Source organism: Mus caroli, unplaced genomic scaffold, assembly GCF_978045245.1.
Source record: "Mus caroli unplaced genomic scaffold, Mus_caroli_1 scaffold_16, whole genome shotgun sequence".
Classification (NCBI taxonomy): domain Eukaryota; kingdom Metazoa; phylum Chordata; class Mammalia; order Rodentia; family Muridae; genus Mus; species Mus caroli.
In genome coordinates this window covers 76,639,845-76,666,718 of record NW_028227271.1, presented here as the reverse complement: position 1 = coordinate 76,666,718, position 26,874 = coordinate 76,639,845, and the positions used below count along the sequence as shown (strand labels likewise).

General features: G+C 47.4%; 1 protein-coding gene across 3 annotated transcripts in view; it reads right to left on the bottom strand.

The window, feature by feature from the left end:
• Positions 1-26,874, bottom strand: part of Trio (trio Rho guanine nucleotide exchange factor) — a 286,800-nt gene that overhangs the window by 42,632 nt on the left and 217,294 nt on the right. The window lies entirely within an intron of this gene.

Sequence of the window (26,874 nt, the reverse complement as noted above, 5' to 3'; positions counted from 1 at the left end):
CCTCTTGGTGCGGTGACCGTATACATGGCTCAGAGATGAAGGGAGGGCCTGGTAATCCACACGTCACACGGTACTTTACAGTTTTCTCCCCGACAAGGTTCTGCTTCTGGTTCAGACTGGCCTCCAGCTCTCAGCTCAGCCTCCTAGAGGGACTGGGATCACAAGCACATGCCACCATGACTGATTCAATGAAGCATCTTTAAATCCAATGCGTGTGTGACCAGCAGGTAGACACAAAGGCTGTGCCATGGAGAAGGGACAGCCTCTCTTCTGAGCTCTGATGCATTACGTCACTGTGTGAGACTATTATACTTCACGGGAGAGAAAAATGTTGTGAGTGCTAGCAGCTATTATGGATTTAGAAGGAAGCTAAAGTGTTGAACTTTCCACTTTTCCTTTGAAAGTCTCCCATTTCAGAAGTCTGAAGATACAGGGAGAAAATATCCCCATCTGTCTTTAAGGTTAGCAGATATCCTACTGTATCTGGTATAAATCTGATACAGTCATACTTTTGGATACTAGCAATGGGAAAAATAACCAGATAATTCTTTGTTCCACTTTGTAAGTATAATGTCAACTCCCTCATGCTTTTGATTCTCTGTAACAATACATTTTGTGTGTGTGTGTTAATGGAACAAAATTCTCTGCCTAAATCTGTACATCATCTTAGCCCACGTATCTACTCTGTGCTAGGATATGACATAGTGCCTAAGTAAGAAGTTTAAAAAGCTCTCATTTAAACAAATGAGATCATTAACAGAATGTGGTAAAGAACTTGCTAGTGTTTTAGCTATCTGAAGAACCAGTTTTGTCCAGGAGACTAATTCCACTGGTATACATTTTGAGTCCACTAGAGATGGCATTTTGAGTTTGTGACGGCATTTCTGTAGTGGATGTGTGCTCTACAGTGTCACTGGGCACAGGCTAGGTACCAGTTCCACAAAGCACAGAGTCTACAGTGAAGTCCCTTTGGAAAGACCCTGATTTACTGGTCAGGACACAGCTGTCTTTCTCAAGAGGTTCTGGTGGCCATTATAGCCAGTGGACTGTAAGGAGGCGATCAAACCTGGAACCTGAGTATCTGCTGCCCAAGAGCGACACAGCGGCAGGTGTGAGGCACCTTTCCCAGGTTCATGACTGCCCAACTGTATAGGATCCATGTGGACACTTAGGTCCACCCGGGAGGAGACTCCCACCCTCAGATCTGTACAACCTGTGCGTCAAGGCAGGCTCTGTGTGGGCAGGAGCGTAACTGATAACAGGCTGCTTGGTACATCTTGGACTTAGTAAATACATACAGAATAAAGATGACCACGTGAGCTAAAAACTGGTTGCAGGCTATCCTTATTTTTGTTTGCCCACCCCAAGGCCACTGACTGATAATGTAAGCCCACCACTGTGGACAGTGATGTTCAGAGTGCGGCATATCGTGGTCAGTTCCGTGATAACGACAGGCGATCTCTATCTTCAAGCAAAGCTTACACAGTTGTGAATTTTCACTTATTTGGAAACCAGGTCAAGCAGATTCTTGTGATCCTGTGTCTCCCTGTGATGCTATGAGCTGCTTTTTCTTGGGGCAGAGCCCGGGCTTGGTGTGTGTAAGTGGCACAGATCAAGGGGAGCATTGCACAGGGGCAGAGAAAGGGCTCCGGATGAAGCTGACCCTGCAGCTCCAACAGACACACCCGCTAACTGTGATAAACATGTTTAGTTCCGCACACTGGTCTCAGCTCCACTCCTCACTGGGACGCTACTTTTCCTCAACTGTAAGAAAGCCTTGCTCTTGCCTGCTCTGAAGGTCGGCTATCTTTTCTCACTGGAGGAGAATCCTCTGATTCCAAGCACAGAAGGAGGACCTATGAGAGGTGTCACAGAAAGCCCTGGACTGGGGGACTGTGTCTGGGCTTTGTTCTCTCAGGGATGATCCAGTCTGACTGGCGTAGCTGGGTTTCCACACCTTACAGGGCAGCAATGGACTCAGGAAACAGCAAGAGTGAAATGAAGTAGCTTTATAAACTAAGAAGTGGTTTACAGCTGAGGCATCTGGGATTCCCTGATTGTAGAGAAATGAGTATATTATATTTATACAAACAGCAGTGCCTGGACAATACCCAAAATTCATGGACAACCGGAGTTAATGGCACTAGGAAATTATAAAAAAATATGTGGCAGATACGACTGAGATACTGACTTGATTGTTTTTCTGTTTTAAAAGAAATTTGTCCCCAGTTATAAAGGATGGACTTCAGCATAAAGAGATCCTAGCAGGCTTAAAATTCCATGCAGGTGTGCACACAAAAAAGCAACCACTGCCTGCCGACCGGGGCAGGCTTAGGGAGGAATCCCAAGTGGCTTTTTTTTTTCCTGAGGCTGAGGTCACACAATGGCTGTTGTGGTTTCCTTTTAAAGTGAAGACAGAATAAAGCCAGACGAGGAAGGCCAGGGACCCAGCTGCACACGGGAAGGTTTTACCATGTGCGCACAGGGCCAGGCCCAAGGGGAGGAGAAAGCTATCTCCTCCCAGTCTGTAAATCTGGACAGCTGTGATTAATAAAAGTTCTTAAAAATGTAAGAAAAAAAAAAGGATCATATCCCGCTAGTTGCAGGCTAAGGAAGATTAAGTTTCCACCCCATCTTGCTTTCTCCCCACTTTCCCAGTGGGAGGAGGCCTGAGATTCCACTCGCGTAAAGCTGCAGCAATGGACTGCTGAGGACTTTTAGTCAAGTTTTAGAGTTTAGTACCGCATACTCTGAGCTTGAGAACGACTCACCCAAATCGACATTTCTTTGGCTTCACAGTCTTTATAGCACACAAGAGGGGTGGGGGTGGGGGGTTGTGCAGCTGTGTGCAGGCAGCAGACCTGGGGCTAGGGCCTGACTGGCACATGCCGGGGTCCTGCCAGTCTTTTCTGAGGGAGCTGTTTGCAGAAGAATGTGGGGCTGGAGATTCGACCCTGCCTGTCGCCTGTAGGTGCTAAGTACCCTTACAGCCCACTGGCCTTTTCCTGCTTTAGTTTCTTGAGGTGTAAAATAGTAATGGTTTTCCTCTCCTGTGTGGAGAGATTATAAAAAAGCCTTTGTAAATATAACCTAACAGATATAGGAGGTGACATTCATAGTTTTGAAAAAAAGAAAAAGAGAGAAGAAACTGCAAACAGGAAGTAGAAAGGCAGGGACTAGGAGCAAGGTGGTCATCTGCACAGCATAGCCTCTCAATCCTCTGCATGTGCTGCTCAGGCTCCCTTCACCCATATCACATCAACTGAGCACACACGGGCAACTGCTGACAGCCAAGTCACGGATGGAAGGTGGGGCCACCACAAGATGCATACATTCAACACTGGGAAACGGTCCAGTAAACATCTGTCTCACATTTCAGATTCTTTTGCAGTATCCCCAAATGATAGTGCGTGCGCGCGCGCGTGTGTGTGTGTGTGTGTGTGTGTGTGTGTGTGTGCTGGGAACATTATCCAATTCTCACATTCCCAGGCAGCCATTGGATTACTGAACTAAACCTGCAGTTCCCGGTCAATCAAAACTATTCTATCTCGGTGTTGACTGTGGGTGTGCTGAAGAACGAGCCTCCCATCAGGATAAGCATAACTCGGAGAGAGATTCCTAATGCAGAGGATTCAGTTCTGGTTCACGTCCCAAGGACTGTAGAGAAGTTTATAATGGGAAGCACGGTTACTATTTAAGAAAGACAACCCTAAGGCTGTGCTTATAAAGCCTGAGGCCAGCTGGGCGACCTGTAGTGTTCTGTACCCGACTTATCAAGAGCTGAATGCAGAATACCTGTTGTTCAGAAATGTCAGGAAGGCAGCGGTGGAGACACCGAGCCAGAGAGCGCACAGTGTTCAACAAGCAAGGAAAAGCAGGCTGCGGACAGATCCCGACAGCATTCCAAGCAGCTCTACGTTCTTCCAATGGGGTTCAAAGTCTCTGTTTTTAAAATCAAGGTATCATTTTTTTTCTAATTAAAAAAAAAAGACATAAAAGTGAGCCAATATGTAAGCTATTCTGCCAGATGTATCCTTCAGGGACCATGTCTTGTCTTATACCAGGACTGCAATGGTCTGACAGGCCACAAATATTGCAGATAATGGTGGTGAGACATATGGGAAACCAGTTGAGGGACTGTGGAAGAGACAGCATCGATCTGCTTAGTGACATGGAACAACACTGGTGGCTAAGAACAGATGCGTTTCACGGTCACTTTCCAAATTACAATCTATCTTCTCCTTTGAGTAAGTACCTGAAACCTTTCCCTGCCGGGCTTCTGATTTCTTTGTTCTTACATAGGTTCAGCTCTCTTCCGTCCAGTGGCGGATAGGAGAAATAATGTGTCCCCAGCGTTGAGGCTCTGTCAGGATGGCAGTGGGCACCGCACATTGTGAGCCACAATTCTATGCCTTTCCCACACACCCAGGATCCGGATCCGGGCTTCATGCTAAGCTGGGACTGTCACGCTGCTGCTGTGTCAGCACAGGAAGTAATCTTTCTAAAGGCGGAGTCTGGAGATGGACGGGTATTGAATGAGAATATGGAGAAAGAACACAGAGGGCATTCTGCAGACTTTACAGTGTGGTGCATAGTGGGTCTGTGATGCAAAAATGTGAACTTTGTGTCTGCATCAAATACCAAGTGAGCACAGAAGACACAAGGGGGAAAAAAGATAAATTTCCCCGTGTTTAGAAAATAAATAAATAAAAACCCAGATTGGACTAGAGGCCTCAGCACAGTATGGCCACGGCTCGTGCCGTAATGAAGAACACATGTCTCTGGAGCCTGAGAAAATGCACACAAACGAGCAACAGATGCAGGCTCCTCGGCAGCACCCTCCCACACACTCACAGGGGAGGGCTTACCACAGCGCCTCCGGCCCCCTCCCCAGCTCTCACGACCCCTGAGTCCCAAAACACAAAAAGGCCATGGGCATCAATTAAAAGCAGCCAGAAAGAGCCTGCTGTGGCTTTCCTTTATGAAGGCTGAGAGTCAGTACCATGCACAGACCCGGGAGCATGTGTACACACAGGCGTATGAACACAGGAATGTTAAGTATGCACTGGGTTTGTGCTCTAGCCTGTGCCACCAGGTAATGCATTGTGTGGCTTCCTGAATATAACCCGAGCTGGGTGATCTGGGGTCTGTGGAGGCAAAGGGCAGAATCCTGCAGTTGGCTAGTTGGATGCACAGCATCCCCTTCACTGCTGAGTGGAAATAAGAACATGCTAGAGGAGAGGCAATGCAGAGCCATCATGGGAGGAGAGGTTAAGCTAGCATGGATGTCAGGAGCTCCAACCAACCAATGGATGGAGGAGCCGGACTCTTCGAGTATGTGGTCTACAGCGGGTGATGGCTTATGGCCAGGCTGTCTGCTTCCAGACCAAGGAAGCTGTGTAAGTCAAGGCTCTGAGGAGGGCACCCGCAGTGATTGGTGGATAAGGTGAACGGTATGATACAGCTCGATCCTCCCATGCCCCTTCTGGGCTCCTATACACAACGCCCTTAGGAGAGGCAGAGAGCAGAGGTGACACCTTCTTTCTACAGCCTCTCCAGAAAGGCTCTGCACACTTCTCTCACGTTTCCACCCTGCAGTGACAGGAGACCTAGGCATCCCTGGGTGTACTGCTCACCTGACTGACCGACACAGAGGCTGCTTAAAAAAAAATCCTCACACTTGTGAATGACAGGTTGTAAAAGTTAGCTCCACACCTCCTCCTTCCTGTTAACTCACCTTGATGTTAGAGCTCACATCTAAATGCAGTCCTTCTCTACTCTGGACAAACACTGATTTGGAGGAAGTACTAGCTCATGGCTTCTGGAATGGCTAGGCCATATTCAGTGCTTCTTGTTTGAGTCAGGACTGCGTACCCTTGGGGGAGATGAACAGCAGGATTTTTCTACGGACACTGATCTAAATTGTCAGAGAGGGGGAAAAGCCCCCAAGGAACTGTTTGGCCACTAATGAACTGTAGGGACTTCAACTCAAAGTCAAAAGCAGATTTTGTGTTAAGATAGCAGTGCTGCATGCAAACACACACACACACACACACACACACACACACACACACACACACACCATTTAAAAAGAGAGAGAGATGTATGAATCCTGTGAACTCCCAGCTTTCTGTTATCTTTGAACCTGGCACCACTCTTTCTTGGTAGTCTGTATCATCCCTGGGGTGTGTGGTGGGGTGGGTAGGGCTGGAGAGACAGACAGTGTCTTTGCAGAGCCCTCCTGACTTTCTCTGGTCAGCACACAGCCTGATGATGTCCACAGTGAGCTGCGTGGGGCACTGCTCCTGGGTAAGGAGAAGGAAGGGGACCTATGGTGGCCCTGGGAGGCCTGAGCCGAGGTTCCCACTGAAGATCCACGGGTGAGGGTGCCGGAGGGGACCCCACATTGACCCAGGCATCTCCACAGGAGCAGAGTGACATTCTGCAGAGCCAGACGTCATCTGGTCTATTTAGCCCCAAAGCAAGAGCCCTTCTGAAGGCTCTGTGATGAATCTAGCTTTTCTGGTCGGTCGAGATCCTCCCTGGTACCCAAAAGTCACACTGTTCTTTTCCATAAGATAGATTCTTAGTGTCACTTAAAGACTGTCTCTAAAAACAAACACACAAACAACAACAAAATCCACCCAGGGGTTGGATTACTCAGTACTTAGCTTACTGTTGGAAGAGGGATAAGGAGGCTCTTTATGTTATGAAGTAACAGTGTCTTGATTCTTAATTTATGCTTGTGACTCCATCTCCCGACCACTGCAGTGTTTATTGTTGCCTGAACAGAGACCGGACTCAGCATTCATGGAAACACACAGTTAATTTGGGGGCTGACAGTCACATGGTGCCCACATACCATTCTGGCTTCATAGCCCCTAATGCTGTTAGGACCCATGATAGTTGTGGTCATAATGTCCTTGAAATACAACCCCAAAGCGAGAGGCATGGACACATTTAACCAGGGACCACTTCCCACAGCAAACATTTATACTTCTGTTTACTATCTTCTTTCTCGTTAAAAAAAAAAAAAAAAAAAAAAAAAACCGAGGTCACCTGGCTTGCCTTGCTAAAGGGGGAAATCTACATATGTGGGGGGAATTTAGATGCGTTTAAAAGCTAAAATCCTTCTTCATGTGGAACAAGGGACACACAAAGTCCGCTCCATACAGTGTGGTTAAAAGGGACATTCTACAGTTAAGCCACGTGGTTTGGTTGGAATGGTGATAAGGCTACAGTTCGTTCATACATAAATGTATTATTATTCTTTCAAAATTAAAACCAGATTCAGAATGTCAGCAGTGAAGTGTTTTACTGCCTCAGAAATGCCTGAGTTGTGTTAGTATGCACATAATCGAGCCAGCTATGAATCGTGCAAACTTATAAATGTTGTCACAGAGCCCATACCAATGTGCTCGTTTGTATGCAGCGCTACAGGGCAGTGGGGAGGCCCTGGAATGTTCTGCAGAGAGCTTGCCAAGTATTATCACTCTCCACATCCTCCACGGGGTGGGTTAACTCCGGCTCCAGTCTCAAGGGATGCGATATTAGCTTGGAAGAGTTATAGCTGTGGAGGGAGGAAGCAGATGACTGACTCTCCCAAACCACAGAGCCAATATCCAGCACATTATATGGTGAGGTTCCTGGTTTAGTTTAAAAAAAAAAAAAAAGAAAAGAAAAAAGTCCTAACCCAGTAAGAATTCTTCCTAAATTGCATTTTAGTAACATAACAAAAGCAAAATGGTGCTGAACTAAAGCAAAGAGTATTTGAACAAACATACATACCACTACTGCCCACAGGCTCCGGGAGGAAAAGCCAGCACGCCCGTGGGCATGCACACACCACAGTCCACCCAGAGCACACTCAGGGTCACGCTGGTCCCAGCCAGCTTTACGTCATCTTGCTTTCCACCTCTTTCCTGGGCCAAAATGGCCTACTTCCACTTTGGTCATTACTTAGGAACTTTTAAGTACCATTAGTTCCCCTATTTCTCACGGGGGTCGGGGGTGGAGGGGACGGTCACACACTGAAACAGCAGCAGCACAAACCAAAGAATGAAAAAAACAGGCTGGGGTGCCTTTCTTTGGAGGCAGCTGAAAGCTCTCTGTTTCTGGAGCCTCAGGGAACAGGCAGGAGGCTTTCTAAGAACGCGCTGTTATAAGAATCTCCTGTGGTCAACAGAGTCCTCCTGTAAGAACTCCTCCCTGAGCTATCCAAGCTACTTACTGCTCACTGCTGAGAGGGAAGGAGAGGGGCCTGCAGTTACTCCAGGACGAAACAAAGCAGCCGTGGAGACAAAGGGAATGAGAAAGACGGCCTCTGCTAGGAACACCAATTAAAGCAGGATCCTGTCCTTGGCTTTAATCAGTGCCCCTGTGATAAGGTGGTACTGCCACCTCCAGGGAGCAAGCAGCCACAGGAAGCAATCAAGCAGCCTTTGCGTAGGGCTGGGGACGGAACATGATGAGGACAGCCACTGTGCTGTGTTCCTTTTTAGATGAAGAGAGAGAGACGAAAGGAGAAACATTCAATTGTCAGCTCCCATGTTACCATAAGCACAGCACATCCCTGTTCTCCGTGCCAGTTTGAGAGTGAACTTTGGTGCCACTGGGCCCCGCCAGCTTAAGGAGACAGAAGAGAAAAGGAAGTGGCCTTAGAACTCAACCGAGTTGCGCATCCCAGCTAACAGTTGTGAGTTCTTTCACTACAGGAGTAGGGTTGACTGCAAGGTGGCATGCAGAAGCGTTTTCAGCGGGGCTTCTGAGAATAAAAGGTGTCAATGAGGAAGACATGGATTTGCACACAGGATGCCTAGAGGAACACACATCCAGTCACTCAGGGCTCCCTGTGAGGATGCTCAGCTGCTTCTATTCCCTGGGGGTTTTCCAGTTGTTATAGTTGGGCATCCTGAGCCAATCCTTCACATTCGCATGGTCTTAGGAGAGAACTGCAAGAAATTAACCGGAGCCTCCGGGCTGTGGCTGCCCAGTCCCCACCCCCATGCCTGCGGGCAGGAAGAGGAAATAGGGGCTCCCTGGACAGATTCCAGAGCTCATTGCTCCAAGCTCCCCGTGTTTATGGACTTGCTCACTCACCCCAGAGGCCAACCCCGAGCACCTGGAGGAAATTCTTCAGAATGAAAAGCCATAAATCTGTGTTCTCCTTACAAAGAGAGACCAAAGAGAGATTGCAGCTCACCAGCAAGATGTCTGGAAAAGTCAATTTGGGGTGGCTAGGGCTCCCTGCAAGAAGGAGAGCCCCATGACTGATTACTAATATCTGAGGACTCTACATGTGCTGTAAAATCAGCTGTAACCTTAAATGTAATTTCACAGCATTTCTTTCCTGGATGTATTTTCCATCAAGCATGGAAAAACCTTTTCCCACAAAAGTGAGAGGACAAAATAGTTTTATAAATGTATTTTGCTTAAAAACAATAAACAAATTTCAATGAGAATTCTGAAGTGCTGGTGGGTGTATGGGAGGAGGGGGGAGGTGCCATGAACCACAGACCATGCTCTCACAAGGACATATATCCAAGGTCATGCGTAGAGTGAGGAGAGACAGAACACTGGTTCTGTTTTCCACAGAACTGGTCCCTGGGGCACCCATGCACGCCATGCACCATGCTGTAAACTTTGAATGAGTTGGTGGTATTTAAGTGGGAGAAAATTGGAGAGAGACTTCAGACTGCTCAATCGTTAATGTGAAACAGCCAGTCTTCATGGCTGAAACAATCCTCCGGCGACACTTTGGTATTTGTTTATTTACACTGAGCTGAATATCCTGTGTTTCCATCTTTTAGAACAGGTTCGGAAAGATTTGAAACCAAATTCAGTGCTTACTGTGTGGATCTGTTCACTGTTAGGAAGGACTCTTCCACAGTTTGATGCAGACTAAGAGATATGGAGAGTGCTGGGCTGGGTCCCAAAGGGAGTAGCTAACTCAGAACGAGCCTGAGCCGCCTCAACAGCCACCATTTTATCGATACAAGACTTGCTGGAGTTACCAAGGGTTTATTTAAGACAGTGCATAGGAAAACCCCAGCACAGCGGAGTGGCAGTGAGGCAGGAAGTTCCTCCCCTTGCCAGGAAACTCTTCACAGTTCATAGCTACGGGAAAGCCTGTTTTCTTCAATGGTGTGATACTGGGCATATCAATCACACAGACATGGGTTTTTGTTTTTGAGAGAAAGAACATGAAGCTGGGTGGGTATGGAGATCTGGGAGGAGCTGGGGGAGGGAGAGAAATATGACCAACATAACGTCGTATGAAATTCTCAAAGGAAAAAGTAAACATTAAGAAAAAAACAGCTATAGAAGCTAAGTAGCCCAGGCTGGCACGGAACCAGAGAGTCCTGTCTCAGCCTCACTTGACCTCTCCTTATTCCATTCCCTGATGTTTACATTCTCCTGCTAAGGCTGTGTAAGGTACAACGCTGCAGCAGTATCCGTGAGATCTGCCCCTGTGGACAGGAGCCGAGCCCAACCGGATCCCTGTAGCACCCTGCTACCCCATTCACTTCCCTCAAAGCGCAATGCCCAGATATTTGCCCGTGTATAAAATGGTGCTATGGGTTCTCTTGACAGGCATAAAAAAAATCTGCTTTAAAATTTATTTCCTGGCTAGGAGTCCGAATCCATTTTTCTGCTCAAGTCTGATGGATACTTGATCTCCTGTAATCAATGCAGAGGAAGAACCAGTGGATATTAAAATATCATCCTGATATCATGCTGGGAAAGGCATCTGGGAGTTCCTGTCCTGAGTGATGTGGGAGGGACAAACTGGACTTCCATCTTTTTTTATCCACCCTTTAACATGAAATAGTATTTTCTTTTCTTTCAGAATCTAGGTCAACTTAAAAATCTGTAGTGCTGACTTTGAAAATATCTCTTACAACTTCTTAATAATTTAACAATTATCAAAATAATAATGTGTGCAGGGAATACTAGCACAATCACCCTTCATTATGAAGTAAGAAGTCTAGTAATTGGCTGTAGTAAGAATTCTTAAAGGACTAAATATTCTAGGGCTCAAAGGTCCCTCTATAGGAAGAGGCTGCTCTGTCTCAAGATCCAAGTCTTCTGCTCAGCTGCTCGCTGAACCGCCTGGGGCTCAGTGTTGCCAGGAGGGAGGGAGGGAGGGAGGGAGGGAGGGAGGGAGGGAGGGATGCTGCACCGGTGCTCCTGCTTTGCAGTCGAGGATGACCAAGTTCATGGTGATGAGGTAATCAGCACAGGGGCCAGGGCTCCCTAGTGGTCCAGACTCTGCATCAGACTTTGACATTACCAATTGTTTTTTTCTGCATCAGTTATTTTTAATCAAGTGACCTCATGCCTCATCTACTTTCATCTTCCCGCCACAGGAATGCCACTGCCCAGTGTCCCGAATGGGCAGATCAAGGTCACAAACCTTCCCAAAGTGAGGGCATCACCTCTCAAGAAGGACCCCTCTGGGACAATGAAATTAACACAAATAGGATGAAAACATCCACTGTCACATGCCAGTGACTTAAAATGTCCATGACAGCTTTGTGAATGGAAACTATGAAGAATGCTATAGAAAACCATGTTTATAGCAGCAAATTCAACACCCACAGACAGGGTCAGGACTTACCTCCTTAAGGGCCCATAAATCAAAGATAGCTCTGCTCTTTCCCCTGACCTCCCAAGGACACCCAGAGGCAAGCAGGACCACTTTGCCCCATTCAGTACCCCCTTTACCTAGGATAAGCCTCCTTCACTGGGGGACCCTCTACCCCCAACTGATCCTTCTTCAGTCAAGCTTACAGGGAATGAAAAGGGTCCAGTGAGTCTCAACAGCTCTCACCCTGACTCCACATCTTGCTGCCTATCTTAAAGGGTGGATGTGGACAAAGGCTGGAGGCAAGTACTGGCAGATATTGAAAGACAACCAGGCCAGGATTGGAATCCTAGGTAGGAAGATAATAGCTTCTCAGAGATCATTTTGTTGGATGCTCAGCGTTGCCAGATGCCTGGGGAGACGAACAGAAAGCCAGCCAACACTGGTGTTGTGCTATAGGGAGAGAGTTATCAGCATCAGGCACATCCAATCCCCTCAACTCAAGTTTCTGTATCATTTCACTCAAACTCAAGAGACTTTTGTAGGGATTGAGTTTCCCTTATTTTCCCTATCTTATGGGCAAAGCCACACTGTAGCACACACACTCCCTTAATCCAGACGGTGTAGGCTGGAGCATCTATCCCCCCCATCCAACTTTATCTTACACGCAGCAGTCCTTAGGAGAATCACAGAACCCAAACACCAGGGATATGACAATGCCCCCCCCCCCCGCCATTCTGAAAAACCCCAGAATACATTAAACTTGAAACAGACACAAAACCGGCCGAAGTCAGAGGAAGGCAAATCGTAGCCTGGATCACATTAGGTTGTTTATATGCAATTTCAGAGAAAAATAAAAGGCTATCAGCTGCAGTACGAAAACCTTTGGAATACCCCATTGCATCCAATGTCTGAGCACTGCATTGCTCTTGGTCTCGGGTCACGTTTCTAGGGTTTCCCAGAACCATCCCCAAGCAGCCCTTCTTTGCAAGGCAGTAGGCACGGAACACAATTCCTATCAGAACGTGATACGAATTCTGCTTTGTTTCTGCTTCACAGCATACATCAACCATTTAAGCAGCCAGCTGGAGGGAAGCAGGCAGAGAGAGAGGTGCAGAATGAACATCTAAAATAGCTGTGTACCTAGGTCGAGGATCCAGTACTTGCAGGTGCCTGGCTGTCTGCCGCTGCAGTACGCTGAGCCGACAGAAGACAGTGAGTCCAGCGTATCGACTGGCTTAATTCCGTTCGGCATGATGCGCAGGGATCTAGCGGTCCAGCACCCGGACTGTACCTCTCCTCAGGCGACAGACAGAGCTGCTCAAACAGCAGCAAAGGCAGAGGCTGTACAGCCCTGACAGCGGCAGCCCGGGGCCTGGAGTAAGTGCAGCTCTCTGTTCCTCTGCTGGCTTCTGAGCACTACCTAGCAGTTAGGGCTCACATGTGGGAATAGCCAGGCACAGACTACATTCTACCACGCTGACTCTAATTGGAGCTCAAGGAAATTCTTAAGGCACCCTGGGAACCAGATGTCTCTCTTCTCCTGCACTCTCCAGCACTGGATTCCCTTTCTCGGTGAAATGTGAAGTGACAGATGTCCTCCTAGCCCTGGGAGTTCTGGACAGCTTCACTGGCTTGGGCTTTGTGTACATCTGGAGGGAGGTCCTCTCAGAGACCTATAACAAACAGGGCCTCCTGATGAGACTTGATAAAAAGGGATGTAATGCGGTCTGAGAGCCAACTGGTTACATCACTGGGCTGCAATGCTACACTCCACTTATTGAAAACAGCTCCGTTCCTCCTCCCAGGAAGCAGACAGACAGGAGAAAATAAATATCCTTATATGTGATGTGCAACTGCATGTGGTGTGCAAGGCGCATACTAGGCCCTTACTCCTGTCTTTTTGGGAACCTGGGTGCCTTCTCTTGTCTATACAGTCGCCACTGCCAGTTCCCTTCAGTCCTCATCCTGTCTCTCACACACCCCTGGGATCATGTTGGACTCTTGCTCCTGATGGCAAGTGTGTGCTCTTGTGTCTTTTGCTTTGGGGGTCACCTGGAATAGTTTCTATGCTCACATCTGGTATGTAAGATCTTTTGATGTTGTTGTTTTGTTTTCCTATGGCCTTCCTGCATTTATTGTGAAATAAGCTTTAAAAATCCTCCAAGAAAGGAAACATGGAAACAGCATAGACTTTTGCAAAAAATTACATGATGCATCCATAGAATGCAAAGAAAACGCGTTCACAGGCCGGTGACAGAACACAGGCTGCCACAAACTTGGTGCCTTTTGTATGCGTTTTCACATTTGAATTTTATGGCTAGGATTGGGCATTTATAGACTCAAAATGAGCCTCACACTCTTAAAGAGCAAAAGCAAGACACAAGGTTTGTTTTCCCTGTAATGGTGCTGTGTGACAGATCCAGATGGCACGCTTACACCAGAGCCAGGGGAGAGGTGGACCCATACAGCACTCTTTATACAAGGAAAGGAAACTTTATTACCAAATAAATAACCCCATTTGTTGGCAAAATAAGCAGTAAAAATTACAATCTACAGAAATCAACTTAATTGACATTCTCAAGTTTCGTTTACCACCTTTATCACATGGCTTACTTTTTCTTTGTCTGAAAATACCAACTGCCAAAGACAGGCTATTAATTAAAACTAGAGAAAGAGCCAACAGGGCAGTGAATTACCTCATGCGCACTGCAAGTTCTCTGTGAGGGAGGAAGGGGCTGAAGCTTAGAAGTGAGTGTAGTAATTTTGGCTGCAGAGGTATAGGGATTTTCCCAGCAACCTATCTCTCCAAATCCCAAGCTCACATATGCCGGGAAGCAGCAATCCAGCAGGAGGAAAGGCGTACCAGGAGCAGGGGGCAGTCTCATCCCACCTTTCTGGTGTTCTGGAAGCTCAGGGCTGCAGGGGTACATTTTTTAACTGTGCCGTTTACAGTTAAGTGAGCATAATGCATCCTGGCAGAGGTTCCACTGACCCTGAATCTACTAGACAGACGGGGAAGTGGGACCAGCAGAAATGTGGAGACCACAAACAGAAGGCACAGAAGAACTCTGAGAGGTTTACGTTCTAATCAGCAGCTAAAACACCTAGAAACAAAACCTGAACTCTAGGGTTTATTATTTCTTCCTGCTTCAAGGACATGAAGGGAAGACCACAGTTCTGTTGTGAGAATTGGAATATATTCAGCTTAGGACTCAGGGCTTGTTAGCAGGGAAGATGAAGAGAGGGAGAGAAGGAAAGAGAAGAGGGACGGAAAGGAGAGGCGGGGAGAGAAGGAGTATGCAGATGTGGGTGACTTGAGACCAGCAGTGTCAGAGGTGGCCATGTGGGGTAAACAGAAAGGAAAATGGAGGCCACTAAGACCTGAGTATAGGCAGGAGTTACAGTATTGGGTTCCTTCTCATTGTCAGTATTCAAGAGCTTGTCTGCAGCTAGACATTATCCAGCCACAGAAGAAAGACAACGGGTTGGATTCTGGATGACCTGGGACTAGCAATAGGAGTAGGGGGGAATCACCTTAGAACAGATGTAGGTGGGGTCTGCAAAGAAAGAAAACAGACTAAGTGAGCCGGGCTAGACAACCATTTCAGGCACTGGGCAGGGAGACAGGGATACTGTGCAGAAATAACAAGGGAAGTTCTAAAGAGAATGGGGGCATTTTTCATGTTTTTGACATTTTAATTTTACGGCGAGGTATATGATTTAATACTCTACAAAGAAAAAAGAAAATAACGGTCTAAGGTAGCATTATAAAGACATGAGGACCAAATCAGAGGATGCTGGGAAGATAAAACGACGGAGGTAAATACAAAGGGTCCCTGACCTGAAGATTATGTTTATCAGGATTTGAGGTAAGTCTCTGATGACATGAAAGCCTTGGTAAGGCTTGTGCTTCTCCAGCACAGCTTGGCACTCTGTGTATTACATAAGACACAAACCAGCCTGTGCTATGTGGCTATGCTAAGCACAGGCTAATGGGAGCACGCTGGGTGCAGTCACAGCAGGCTGAGGTAAATGATGCTCAGTTGGCTGATATAGGAAATGCATTTTCAACTTTCCGTATTTCTAACTTGCAATGGATTTACTGTGACATGATATTCATACATTTACTGGTTATTGGCTCATAAATGCCATAACTTTAGTAGAATATTTAAGAAAACTGAGTTTCAACTCTTGGAATTATATTTTACAAATGCCCCAAATACATAATTATGACCTAAAAGAACTGAAAAAGTTATAGGCTGCCGGGGCCTAGCAAACACAGAAGTGGATGCTCACAGTCAGCTATTGGATGGATCACAGGGCCCCCAATGGAGGAGCTAGAGAAAGCACCCAAGGAGCTAAAGGGATCTGCAACCCTATAGGTGGAACAACACTATGAACTACCCAGTACCCTGGAGCTCTTGACTCTAGCTGCATATGTATCAAAAGATGGCCTAGTCGGCCATCACTGGAAGAGAGGCCCATTGGACTTGCAAACTTTATATGCCCCAGTACAGGGGAACGCCAGGGCCAAAAAGTGGGAGTGGGTGGGTAGGGGAGGGGGGGAGGGTATGGGGGACTTTTGGAATAGCACTGGAAATGTAAATGAGGAAAATACCTAATAAAAAATATTTTAAAAAAAGTTATAGGCTAACCTGCGGTCCTCCAAATGTATTCAATGGAGTCCTAAACTCCAGTGCCCTTGACTAGAATGTGTTTTTAGACAGAGTTCAAAGAGGCAACTGGGTTACAGTGGAGTCCTATGGATCAGGCACTGTGGGTGACTCATGCCTGAAATCCTGTCCTTGGGAGGCCAAGACAGAAAGATTGCCATGAATCTAATGCCAGTTTAAACTACCTAGTGAGTCTCAGGATAGCGTGGGATATCTACATATTATATAGATAGGTAACATATCTATAGTGTATGTGTGTATATGTATGTATGTGTGCATATATACATACACACACACATATATATGTAATATATATGTAATTATAGAGTAAGACCCTAGCTTAACAAACAAGTACAAAAGGAGCCAGTCTAAACTCTAGACAATGGCTGGCATCTTTGTACAAAGGAGAACAGGACAGAGAGTCAGAGTTAGGCCCTGTGCTCACAGTAACCATGGGTGACAGCCAATCACAGGCTTAGGAAGAAACCAACCATACCGATACCTTCATCCCTACGACTGAGCCTCCAGAAATACATTTTCTGCAATAAAACACATTTCTGCAACTCCAATCAGTTGGTTCTGTCAGGCAGACCCAGCAAGCTAGCAGGGAGGTGAGGTGTGTGTGTCTATGTGCCCAGAGTGGAGCACAGACACAGTGAAGCCTGAAACCAGCACAGGGAAGCAGAAAGGGAAGGGCAGACCAAGTAATAGGTCAGCTCCACAAACACATCCTTACTGCACACTGCGAACCGAGACCAGCAAGAAGAGCGGGAGGGGCCTGCCACTCACAGGAAGATGGGTTAGTGATTCTCAAATGACTGCTGGATGCTGAGTATTCTAGCTATGAAAATATCTCACTAGGAGACGACACAAGTTTAATATGGTTGAAGGAATGTGAACAGTGGCACCCAGGTATCTAACTGTTATAGAGAGAGGTTCAAACGGGGAAAGGAGGAAGGCTAGGCAGGCACACTTGGGCAGCAACAGTTGGTGGTGTTAAGATGGTACACACAGCCGGGCGTGGTGGCGCACGCCTTTAATCCCAGCACTCGGGAGGCAAAGGCAGGCGGATTTCTGAGTTCGAGGCCAGCCTGGTCTACAAAGTGAGTTCCAGGACAACCAGGGCTATACAGAGAAACCCTGTCTCAAAAAACCAAAAAAAAAAAAGGTGGTACACACACACACCTTCACCTCTCCTGGGAGGGCCTGAGATAATGGCTCCACCACGCAGCTTCTTTTGCAGTAGGAGGGACCAGGACAGCTCCCTGTGGAAGTGGGTGACCTCAGGATGGAGGCCTCACAGACACAAACTTCTTGCCATACAAGTGAGGCCACATGGGAGGAACCTGGCAATAGCTCTGGGGAAGGGCTCCTAATGCCTGACACTGGAATTCTGTTGGGAAATGGGGTGTCCTGGCTGCGTGAAAGATGTCAGAAACCCGAGTAATAGATAACTAACTAAATGAAGGTGATAAGCGACAGCTTTTCCTTACAGAGAAACAGGCAGTGCCCCTAGGCGACGGTGCATGAATCACAGCTGGAGGCGGAACCACTGATGGGGCCAAAAGCAGAGCAGGACCAGAAGGAATATTTGCATAGTTTATAAAAATATAACATCACGTGGCATTGATTAATTACCATCAGGAAGCCAGCAACTAGGGTGGGGAGGTACTACAGCCACGGCTCTAACTGTGCTGAGGATTAGTTCACAGCGAGGCACAGCAGGCCTCTCCTGTGGTCCCTGCTTCAATACTGCTCCTGCCAAAATGGCCTTGAAACATTAACTCTGACAAAAACATCAAGTAAACTCAAAGTAGTGCATCCTACAGCACAGAGCCAGAATGCCCAGGCTGTCACTTTAGAGTTAGGATGGGTGTTTAGCTTGGGGTGATGCTACCAAGGGCGGGGGCACGCAAAACACAGAAGTCTACTTCTGCAGCTTTCCCCAAAGCTAAAAACAAGTATGTTATGTTATTGCAAATAGCTAAAGAAACAGAAATATGAAAAAAGTTTTCAAAAAGGACAGGCGAGGTCAGAGTCTGTTCTCAGGGATCCGAGCACCCTGCCGGCCCTGGGACTGGCAGTGCTGGCTCTCTGGAAGAACACACTTCATTTCCTTGTGTGATCTCTGTGGCCCCCATCCTCTCCTGGTGTTTCCGCTCTGCACAATATGCCCACAGTGCTGGCTTCAAGCACAGCTGTGGCTCCTGATGCTGTCTCTCAGGTTCCATGCACAAAGATACTCCTGTCCCGAGAAGCCTGCTCCTGTTTCTTTACTCCAAGATAATACCTCCTGCCCTGGGGGGGGGGGGGGGAAGGGCACGGAATGACAGAACTCTGCTTCTTAGGGCCCCATTCGCATGTGAGTCTCCACTGCTCTCTGTGCAGTGGGCAGTCTACAAAAGCACCTTTGTGGGACATTCAAACCCCGCAACAGAGAGCCAGGAAACCCAAGAGGCTCCTTTGCCTTGCTTTATTTACTGTCTTTTCAGAAAAGATGTGAGTTCTTCTTTCTTCAACAGACTCCTGTTTTTTATGTTAAATCATCCTGTGACATTCTCTGAGGCCTCAGCGTGATGTGGTATATGCAAGATGACGGCGGCTTCTAAAAACAGAAACAAAAATGGGTGACCCCCCTCCTTCCCAGATCAGAGCAATGTAGCTAGCTAGCCCCGAACACCAACGGATGCTTCTGATACCTCAGTTCTGTGTCATTTCAGAGTGTTGCACGTTACGGGGTCAGGGCCTGAGGGGGAGTCTTCTAGCTCTTTCAAGGAAGAGGGAGAGAGACCACGTCACATGGCTTCTGAACAAGGCAGGCCTTCTAACTCCCCCAAGAAGGCCACAAATGCGTACGCAAAGCACGGTTTCCCCTCATCCACACATTCATGAATGGCCTGTGAGTGGATTCTGTGGCTAACTAAGGTAGGACAGGAAAGAAGATGTGCATTTCCCATAAGCGGCTTCTTTAGGTAGTAGGGTCAGGTTTTTAGAATGGTCATGTCAGAATTCTCATAACTGACCTTTTGTGGGTAGCTGTGGGAGGGTCCCATCTTTCAGGAGCAAAGGCAAGGGTATAGTGAACCTCACACACCAGCTTTTGGAGTCAGCTTTGGGTAACAGACCTACACACACTGACAGACAGACAGACAGACAGACAGACACACACACACACACACCAGCCACAGAGGGTGAAATGTAAAGAAAGCTATGCAATGCCGATACACAAATTTTCAGTTTGTCCGCTCTGTTTTTACTGAAATGTGTCTCTCTCCAAATTCCTATGCTTAAGGTATACACACCGTACCTCAGAGTGAGACATAGTCTCCAAGCAGATGAAAGCACGGCTCATACACTGGACGGCCCATGTCTAGTCTGACAGCATCAGAATGAGAACATTTAGATGTGGACACGGCAGGGGTGTGCACAAGGCAGTGCAGGGCAGTCTTGCTCCTACCTTTGTCATTAGTGTATAATGCTCTAAGCACACACAAGCAGAATTCACTGGGTATTGTAGCTTGCTGAGTACTGTAGCTCACAGAGGCCTTGCATGCTTCAATAACTTAGCATGTGTATCACTCGATTCATGGGAACATATATTTATAGCTTATAGAAACAGAATTAATGGGCTCAAGGGAAAAATCAAATTTTCAAGGAAAATACTTGAATGATTTATAAGTTAAGCAAGTAAAAAAATCTCAATAAAACTTGCCATACAGTGATGTTTGCATAAATATAACTTTTATTACCAAGACCCATAGGATTTGATGTGTACCAAGCCCCTTAAACTCTCTAAGTCCATTTTTACCCCATAGTGGGGAATCACTCTTAAAAACCACTCCTTTGGATTCAATCATGAGTCCTGTATCTATCAGGTTGACTTCTGAGAGAGATTTTCCTATAGAGCAGGCATATGTACGGAAATATTTGTTAATCTCTCCAAAATATTTACATTTTGATTGCACGTTTAATGGAAGAGACATGAATTGGGAGTCTCCCACTCAGAGCAAACTGCAGCAGTTTACGGAGTGGAGATGGTTTGCCGCCTCTCAGTGCATGCTGAAAAATCAGCCTGGATCTCTTCCTCCAAACTGTGCAGAGTTATGCATCTTTCTAAGTTATGAACTTACGAATCAAACCACTTTGTCAGACAGCTCCTCTGTGAGCTCAACAGCTTCCTGTCTCCTTTGGAGTCTCTCAGCTTCCTGCAGGAGTCACATTCTTAAGACTAACATTTCACAACAGATTTTGCCAATACAATGTAAAGGACTCTCCCCTGTACACCGTCCATTTCTACTGATGGATTCTGGAGGGAACATAAGAGGTACGGAAGGCTGAGTTCCAAGCGCGGACTTTCGCCCTCTGCTCCTCTTGTGTTCTGTGTGGGTGTCTACAGAGGTCTTTTCTGGGCATAGCCACTACTCTTTGGGCTGACCGGTCATGCCGTGTGCTGAGCAGCCCCGGAGTGGGCTGAGCAGTAGGTCCTGGGACACTCTGGGCAGCGTGGTCGTTCCACACTGCTGACTGCTCAGGGTCATGATTTTCCCCAAACTTTCAAACCAAGCATGGGACAAGGACAGAGGTGTTTATTATTTGAAGGGCCTTTCAAACAGGCTCATTTCCCCCCGCCTGCACTGTGAGCCAGCTCCGGAACTCTTTATTGTGAGTGGTCTGGAAATAGCCCTGTGCTCGCCTCTTCCTCTCCTCTTCCTGTGCCTCCCCATGAATGTAGAACTCTGAATTTACTAGAAACAAATATTACGGCTTTGTTCTCTGACGTAGGTTCCTCTTCTTAGAGTTCAAAAAGAACTGGTTTCAGCTGCATTACCCATTCACTGTGTATATTAGTTTAGAGTGAGCATCGATAGCCAAAGCTATCCGAATTCTGCGTCATGGAAGTTAGTCCAGGACCTTGGCCAAAGCATCACCTTACGTCTCCCTGAACACAGGGACACATAGTCAGTCTAGTCTGCCAGGCCCACCTCCAGAGGCCTGAGGAAACAGAACAGGTTCACCTCATGCGGCTGCTCTCACATGATGCCACCCCAAGAGACCAAGCACTGCGCGTGGAGAGCTCCCATGGCACACCTTCTGCTTCTGACAGCTCGCACTCTCCGGGATGTACACTCTGAAGGAGGAGGCCTCATCGGACTGGTTATCTGCACTCTGCTGTCTCTGTATGGCCAGTTTTAAAGTCTATCTTCCAGAGACTGAGAGGTGGAAGAAGGTCCGGAGCCCCAGTCCCTCCCACAGCCCTGCTGGCCTGTTTGCCATCCCCTGCTCAACCACAGTCCCTCTTTGTTTTCCCTCACCCAGCACCTATGGCTTATTGGTTTGCTTGCTTGTTTGTTTTTAAGACGGGGTATTGTTAGGTAAGCCAGGCTGGCCTCGAACTCACAATCCTATGTCTGCCTCCTGAGTGCTGGGATTGCAGGTGTGCATCACGGCCCAGCAGGCCATTTAGAACAGGTGTGGGAAGATGGGTCTCTTGCTCACTGTTTATGCCTTGGCGGCAGCTATCATTTTCTAACGACCTAACATGGGTGCTGCCTGCTCTTGGATTGTTCCTGTTCTGAGAAATACTTAATGTAAAGCTGGAATGGGGGAAAGGCTCCCAACACGAGGCCCTCTGCAGAATAATAGCGGCTTGTGTGGCTCCGTAATTATACGCTCCACAGAAAGCACTTCTTAATCACGGGGTCTGGGATTCATTACTCGGTCTCGGATGTGCAGTGCCCAGGAGAGGGGCGATGTTTTTAATTCTTGGTGCGACTCCATGTTCTTGAGTTTTTCTTCCCACAGGGATTTACATTAGCAGCTGTTCAAACAGAATAAAACAGCGCTTTCCAATTGAATTAAAAAGCCGCACACAGATCCTCCATTGTATGTGTTTTTAAGAACACGTGGGCAGGTATGGGTTTGAAATGCCTTCGTGAACCTGGGGTGTTCTCTGGTGGCAGGGTCCCTGTGGTATGACGCAAATGCCCAAACACGCTGGAATCTATTGTTAATGTCACTAAAGACTCTGATACCCTACACTTTTTGGAACTGTTTTAGGTCACTTAAAAGTCAGGAGTTATTTCAGTCTCATCCGAGACAGGCAGCTTAGGAGTCGTCTGCTGGAGTGAACGGAGGAAAATCATGAGATGCTTTAGGGGATGCTGAGGCCCAGGCTTGTGGACGGCCGCGGGTACCCATTCTCGTCTGAGGCTTGCTGCCAGGATGAGGAGGTCTGGAGGTGAGGGTGACTGTAAGTCACTCTTAGTTCAGAGCAGGCTCCAAAAATGCATTTGCTCTTGGTGTCCATGGTGCAGCCTGGACTGGCCCCATGCTACTGAGGTCCTTGGTGCTGGAATCTGAATCTTGAACTTTCTATCCAAGGTGAATCAGAGGGCGAGACCGGAGCTCTGTGACTGGGGCAAGCCTTCTTCTGCTGTCTCTACTGTGACCGGAAGGGCTGGAGTTGTCTTGAGGGCTGGGAATGTGGTTTGGATGGGGCACGGTAATCACTACTACTGCTTGGTCTCGAAGGGAAAAACACTGGACATACTCTATGTTTTGGGGTCAGCTGGGAGTATGGGTGGCCTGGGTGTGGCTTTTTGAGTGTAAACATACCTGGTGACATGATGAAGTTCCCATCCCCATCTGTAGACCTCAGGGAAGGAGGGGGAGATCTGGCCTCATCCTAAACCCACAGGGTAAAGAAGAGAACAGGAGCTATCAGGCGCAGCCGTGACCTCACCTGTGCAGACGATAGGGCTGAGCTGAGGACAGCATCCACGGGGGGGGGGGGGGGGGGGGGCAGATAAGCCCTCAGACACACTGTAATTGGCACCCAGTGTAAACACATGCTGACTCATCCTGACATCGTGGTCATGATCAGAATGAGCTGTGGCACTCAGTGACTCCAGCACAGGCCCTGACCATGCAGCCACCCATCCCAAGAAATGATAAGTCAATTCAGGAGTAACCTTCGGCACAACGGCATTTATTTCTTTGAATTTCGCGTGATGGCCCTAGAAAATCAATCTGCCTGGTGTATGAAGTTAGCGTTACAGAGAGACAGGATTGGACAGTGGGGTCACAAGGGGGGAGCACTTGCTTCTCTCCTTGCTACCTTGCCGAGCCTGTGCTCTAGCTGGGGAATCCTCAACATATCCCTCTGTGGCCGGGCAAACAATGTGCCCATTTTCTCTGTGTGTGGCTACCTTTCAGTGTGGATGCTCGGGGAGTTTCTCTGCTCCTTTTTATCAGCCTGCAGTTTATTTGTAGTTCTGGTTTATTTGTAGTCTGTCTGCTCTGATATCTGCAAGCTCAGCCTGACACTCACAGCCATCACTCACTGCAATCTGTTTAAAGCTCTTCCAGTGAGTTCTCTGACAGTTTCTCTGTCTTCCATCACCGGAGCTTTTAAGACTGTGGTGGCTCTTTCCAGGTTGCCCTAATGTGGGCAAACACTTGTGAACCAGATCAAGATCAATTCTGTCGAACCTCTCTTCTACATAATCACTGCATGGATGGATGGCTTGTTTCCTTAGACTTTTTCTAAAGATTTTTTTGATTGGTGATATGAGCTAGGCAGAGATGTTTGGGGGCGGGTAGGGGAAGGCTGTCCCACAGGAAGTGTGTGTGTGTGCGCGTGTGTGTCTGTGTGTGCGTGTGTGTCTGTGTTTGTACCTTTGTGCAACAGGTAATAGCAGAGAGGGAGAAAAGAGAATCTATTTGAAGTACGTTGCTGACATAAAACCAACAAGGCAGATATGGCATTCTCTACAATTTGAAGGTGGGATTATTGTAACTCTGTTTATTCCTACTGCTGCAACAACATTCTTAAAACGGGGTATTTAAAGACAGCCCACATCCATGATAAAGGTGCTAGCAGACTCAGTGTTTGGTAAGGTCTGTCTCTCAGAGATGAGGCCTCTGTTCTTGCTTGGTGGAAGGACAAAGGGTTCCTAGGGCTCCTTCCTAAGGACACTGATTCTGCTCCCGAGAGCCCTGCCCTAGCCCCACCTGTTAAGACTAACATGATGGGGATTAGATTTCAAAACACACCTGAGGGAAGACACTGTTTAGTAGCTTGCTGTCCAGTAATTCCACTTCTGGACTAACACCCATAATTCCCACAGCAGAGACTTAAGGTGGTATCTGGATGCCCTGTGGACAGCAAGAATTCATTAAAGTGATGTATATGTACATACAAAGAGTACAAGACCAGCCGTAAGGAAGGGTGTTCAGGAACATAATGGAAGAGGATAAACCCTGAAGACATTATACTAGATAAAGCAAGCCAGTCCCCCCAAAACAGGAAGTGACAGGTGGTTGCCAGGACTGAGAAGAAGGGCAAATGGTTTGGGGTGTGAGGATACAGTGAATCTGGTTTGTAAGATGAGGGGCATTATGGAAAGATGTTGGTTAAAAGCACAGGGTTGTGAAGACACCCTTATATAGAACTATAAACTCAAAAATGACTACAGGGCAATGTCAGCATCAGACACTGTTCACTACAGAGAGTGCAGGACATGACCAGGACAGCTGTCAGGCCTGCGGCCATGTTACCAGTTAGCAAATGGATTGGGCAAGGGAACTGGGGCAGTTCAGTTTGAAAAGGCTGATATGCAAACAAGGAGGTGAAACCATCTAACGAAGAGGCGATAGAGACGAAAAGCTTGGCTGAGACCTGGGGGGAGGAGAGAAAGTGGTCCAGGGCAAACCCAGCAAACAGCGACATTTCAGGGAACTTCCTTACTTTTAGTGAGGACTGAAGAGAAGGTTGCCTTTGGGTGAGGATCCTGTGCCTGCCTGCCAGTGTGAACCTGCCCATGTCTCCACAGGTTCTGTGGTTAAAGCCCAAAGCCACAGCCAGTTCTTTCTGGTATATGATTTGCTGTGGTGATGGGTAGATACTGAGTTTCAACTGCTAGTTTTGGGCCTCAGTCACCAGACAAAAGGTTTTCTTTCTCTTGTTTGTGTTCCTTATTTTTCTCACTCAAAGGAGAAAAAAACAAGCTATAATTATAAACACCTTAAGTGTAGCTGCTTTGTCTAAGTAGGCGTTGGGTTGTTGGGTTTTTTTTTCTAGACACATCAAAGCCCACCTGTCATCTCATTATGGGCTGACATAAGGAGAAGATGTAAACTTGAATTAGTTTTATTCAAGGAAACTTTCTGAGGAATAGAAACTTAGGATGTCAGGAGCTGATAAGAACATTAAGTCCTAGCCTACGCATGCAAAGTCAGCAGGAAGAGAGGTGGTCAGCATTCAGGGCTCCTTACAGGGAGGGGCAGCTGTGAGCACTCCCCACAATAGCCAGAATCACCAGGTCTCTTCTCAAAGCCCCGCTTTGCTGAAATGGTTGGGCGGGGCAGACAGTGTTATTCTAAGACATCCTGCTATGTTGCAGGGCTGTAGGGGCCAGCAGGACAGCAGGGGTTCATGCTGGGACACCGGCCATAGGTCTAAGTGATCTTCCAGACACACTGCACTGGTGAGCACCAGGGAAGGACGTCCCAAGACTGTTCTAAGACAAAGTCACATTTTATCAGGATCCAATAATAAAACTAACAATAAAATAGCCAGTGGGAAGTCGGTGACAGTAACCTGCCTAGCTGAGGGATGTCGGTAACACCTTGCTTTCCTCAACAGCCTCAGTTTCTCAAACTTCGTCCTGGGGTACTGCAGTCACCCAGTGAGGAGGTTAGGAGTTCGGGCCTATAATCTCCGGTACCCAGTAGGCTGAGGTCGGAGCATGGCCTGCCTGGGTTATCAGAAAAGCTGAGCATCTTGAGAAATGCCAGGACACTAGACAGAGAGAGAAAGGCCCATTCCTGTCTCAAAATAAGAAGCAAAACAGTGGACTGGGTGCAGCTAGTGGTAGAACACTTGCCTTTCACTCCCCAGGTCCTGGATTCAAGCCTTAGTTCCACATAAAATGAATACATACATATGTACATGCATACATACATACATACATACAAGAATACTAACTGCCCAGGTGGACCTATCAGAAGGCACACAAGGTATTCTGAAATGGTCTCATAGGAAATACAGACATTTCTGATATTCCTGTTTACTTGTGTAACAAATAGAAGCTCTACAAGTCCAGACACTGGGAAGGACCCACCACTTGGGTTTGCTGGAGTTTAGCAGAGATTACCTGACATCTACTTCCAGCCAGTCAAAGCCTGTTCCCAAGGGAATATGGCCGCTGGTGGTTCTCTGTGTGAGGTGCATGCTTTGAGCTAAGGCAGGGCCCCGTAGGGAGGCCAGCTCTAGATTCTGAAGTCACAGCAGACTACAGACCACAGACGGAGAAGACCGGTCAAGCGGGGATTTGCTGAAGCCACTTTCTATTTTCGTACAAGCACTGTCTGCTGAGTCAGTGACTAAGATGCTGTGAGGGAGAAGAATGGCAGCCAGACCAGGGGAGTGTCAACACCCCAGGCAATCTGTCTGTCTGCAGAGGATAGGAGAAACAGTCTCCCAGAAGCATCTTTGTCCACACACGGGAAAGCTCTCTCCGAGGTATAAATGTTCACGGCTGAGTCTAGTTTCACACTCAAAAACATGTTGAACCGTAAGCTGTGTGACTCAGTGTCTTTTTGAGTTGA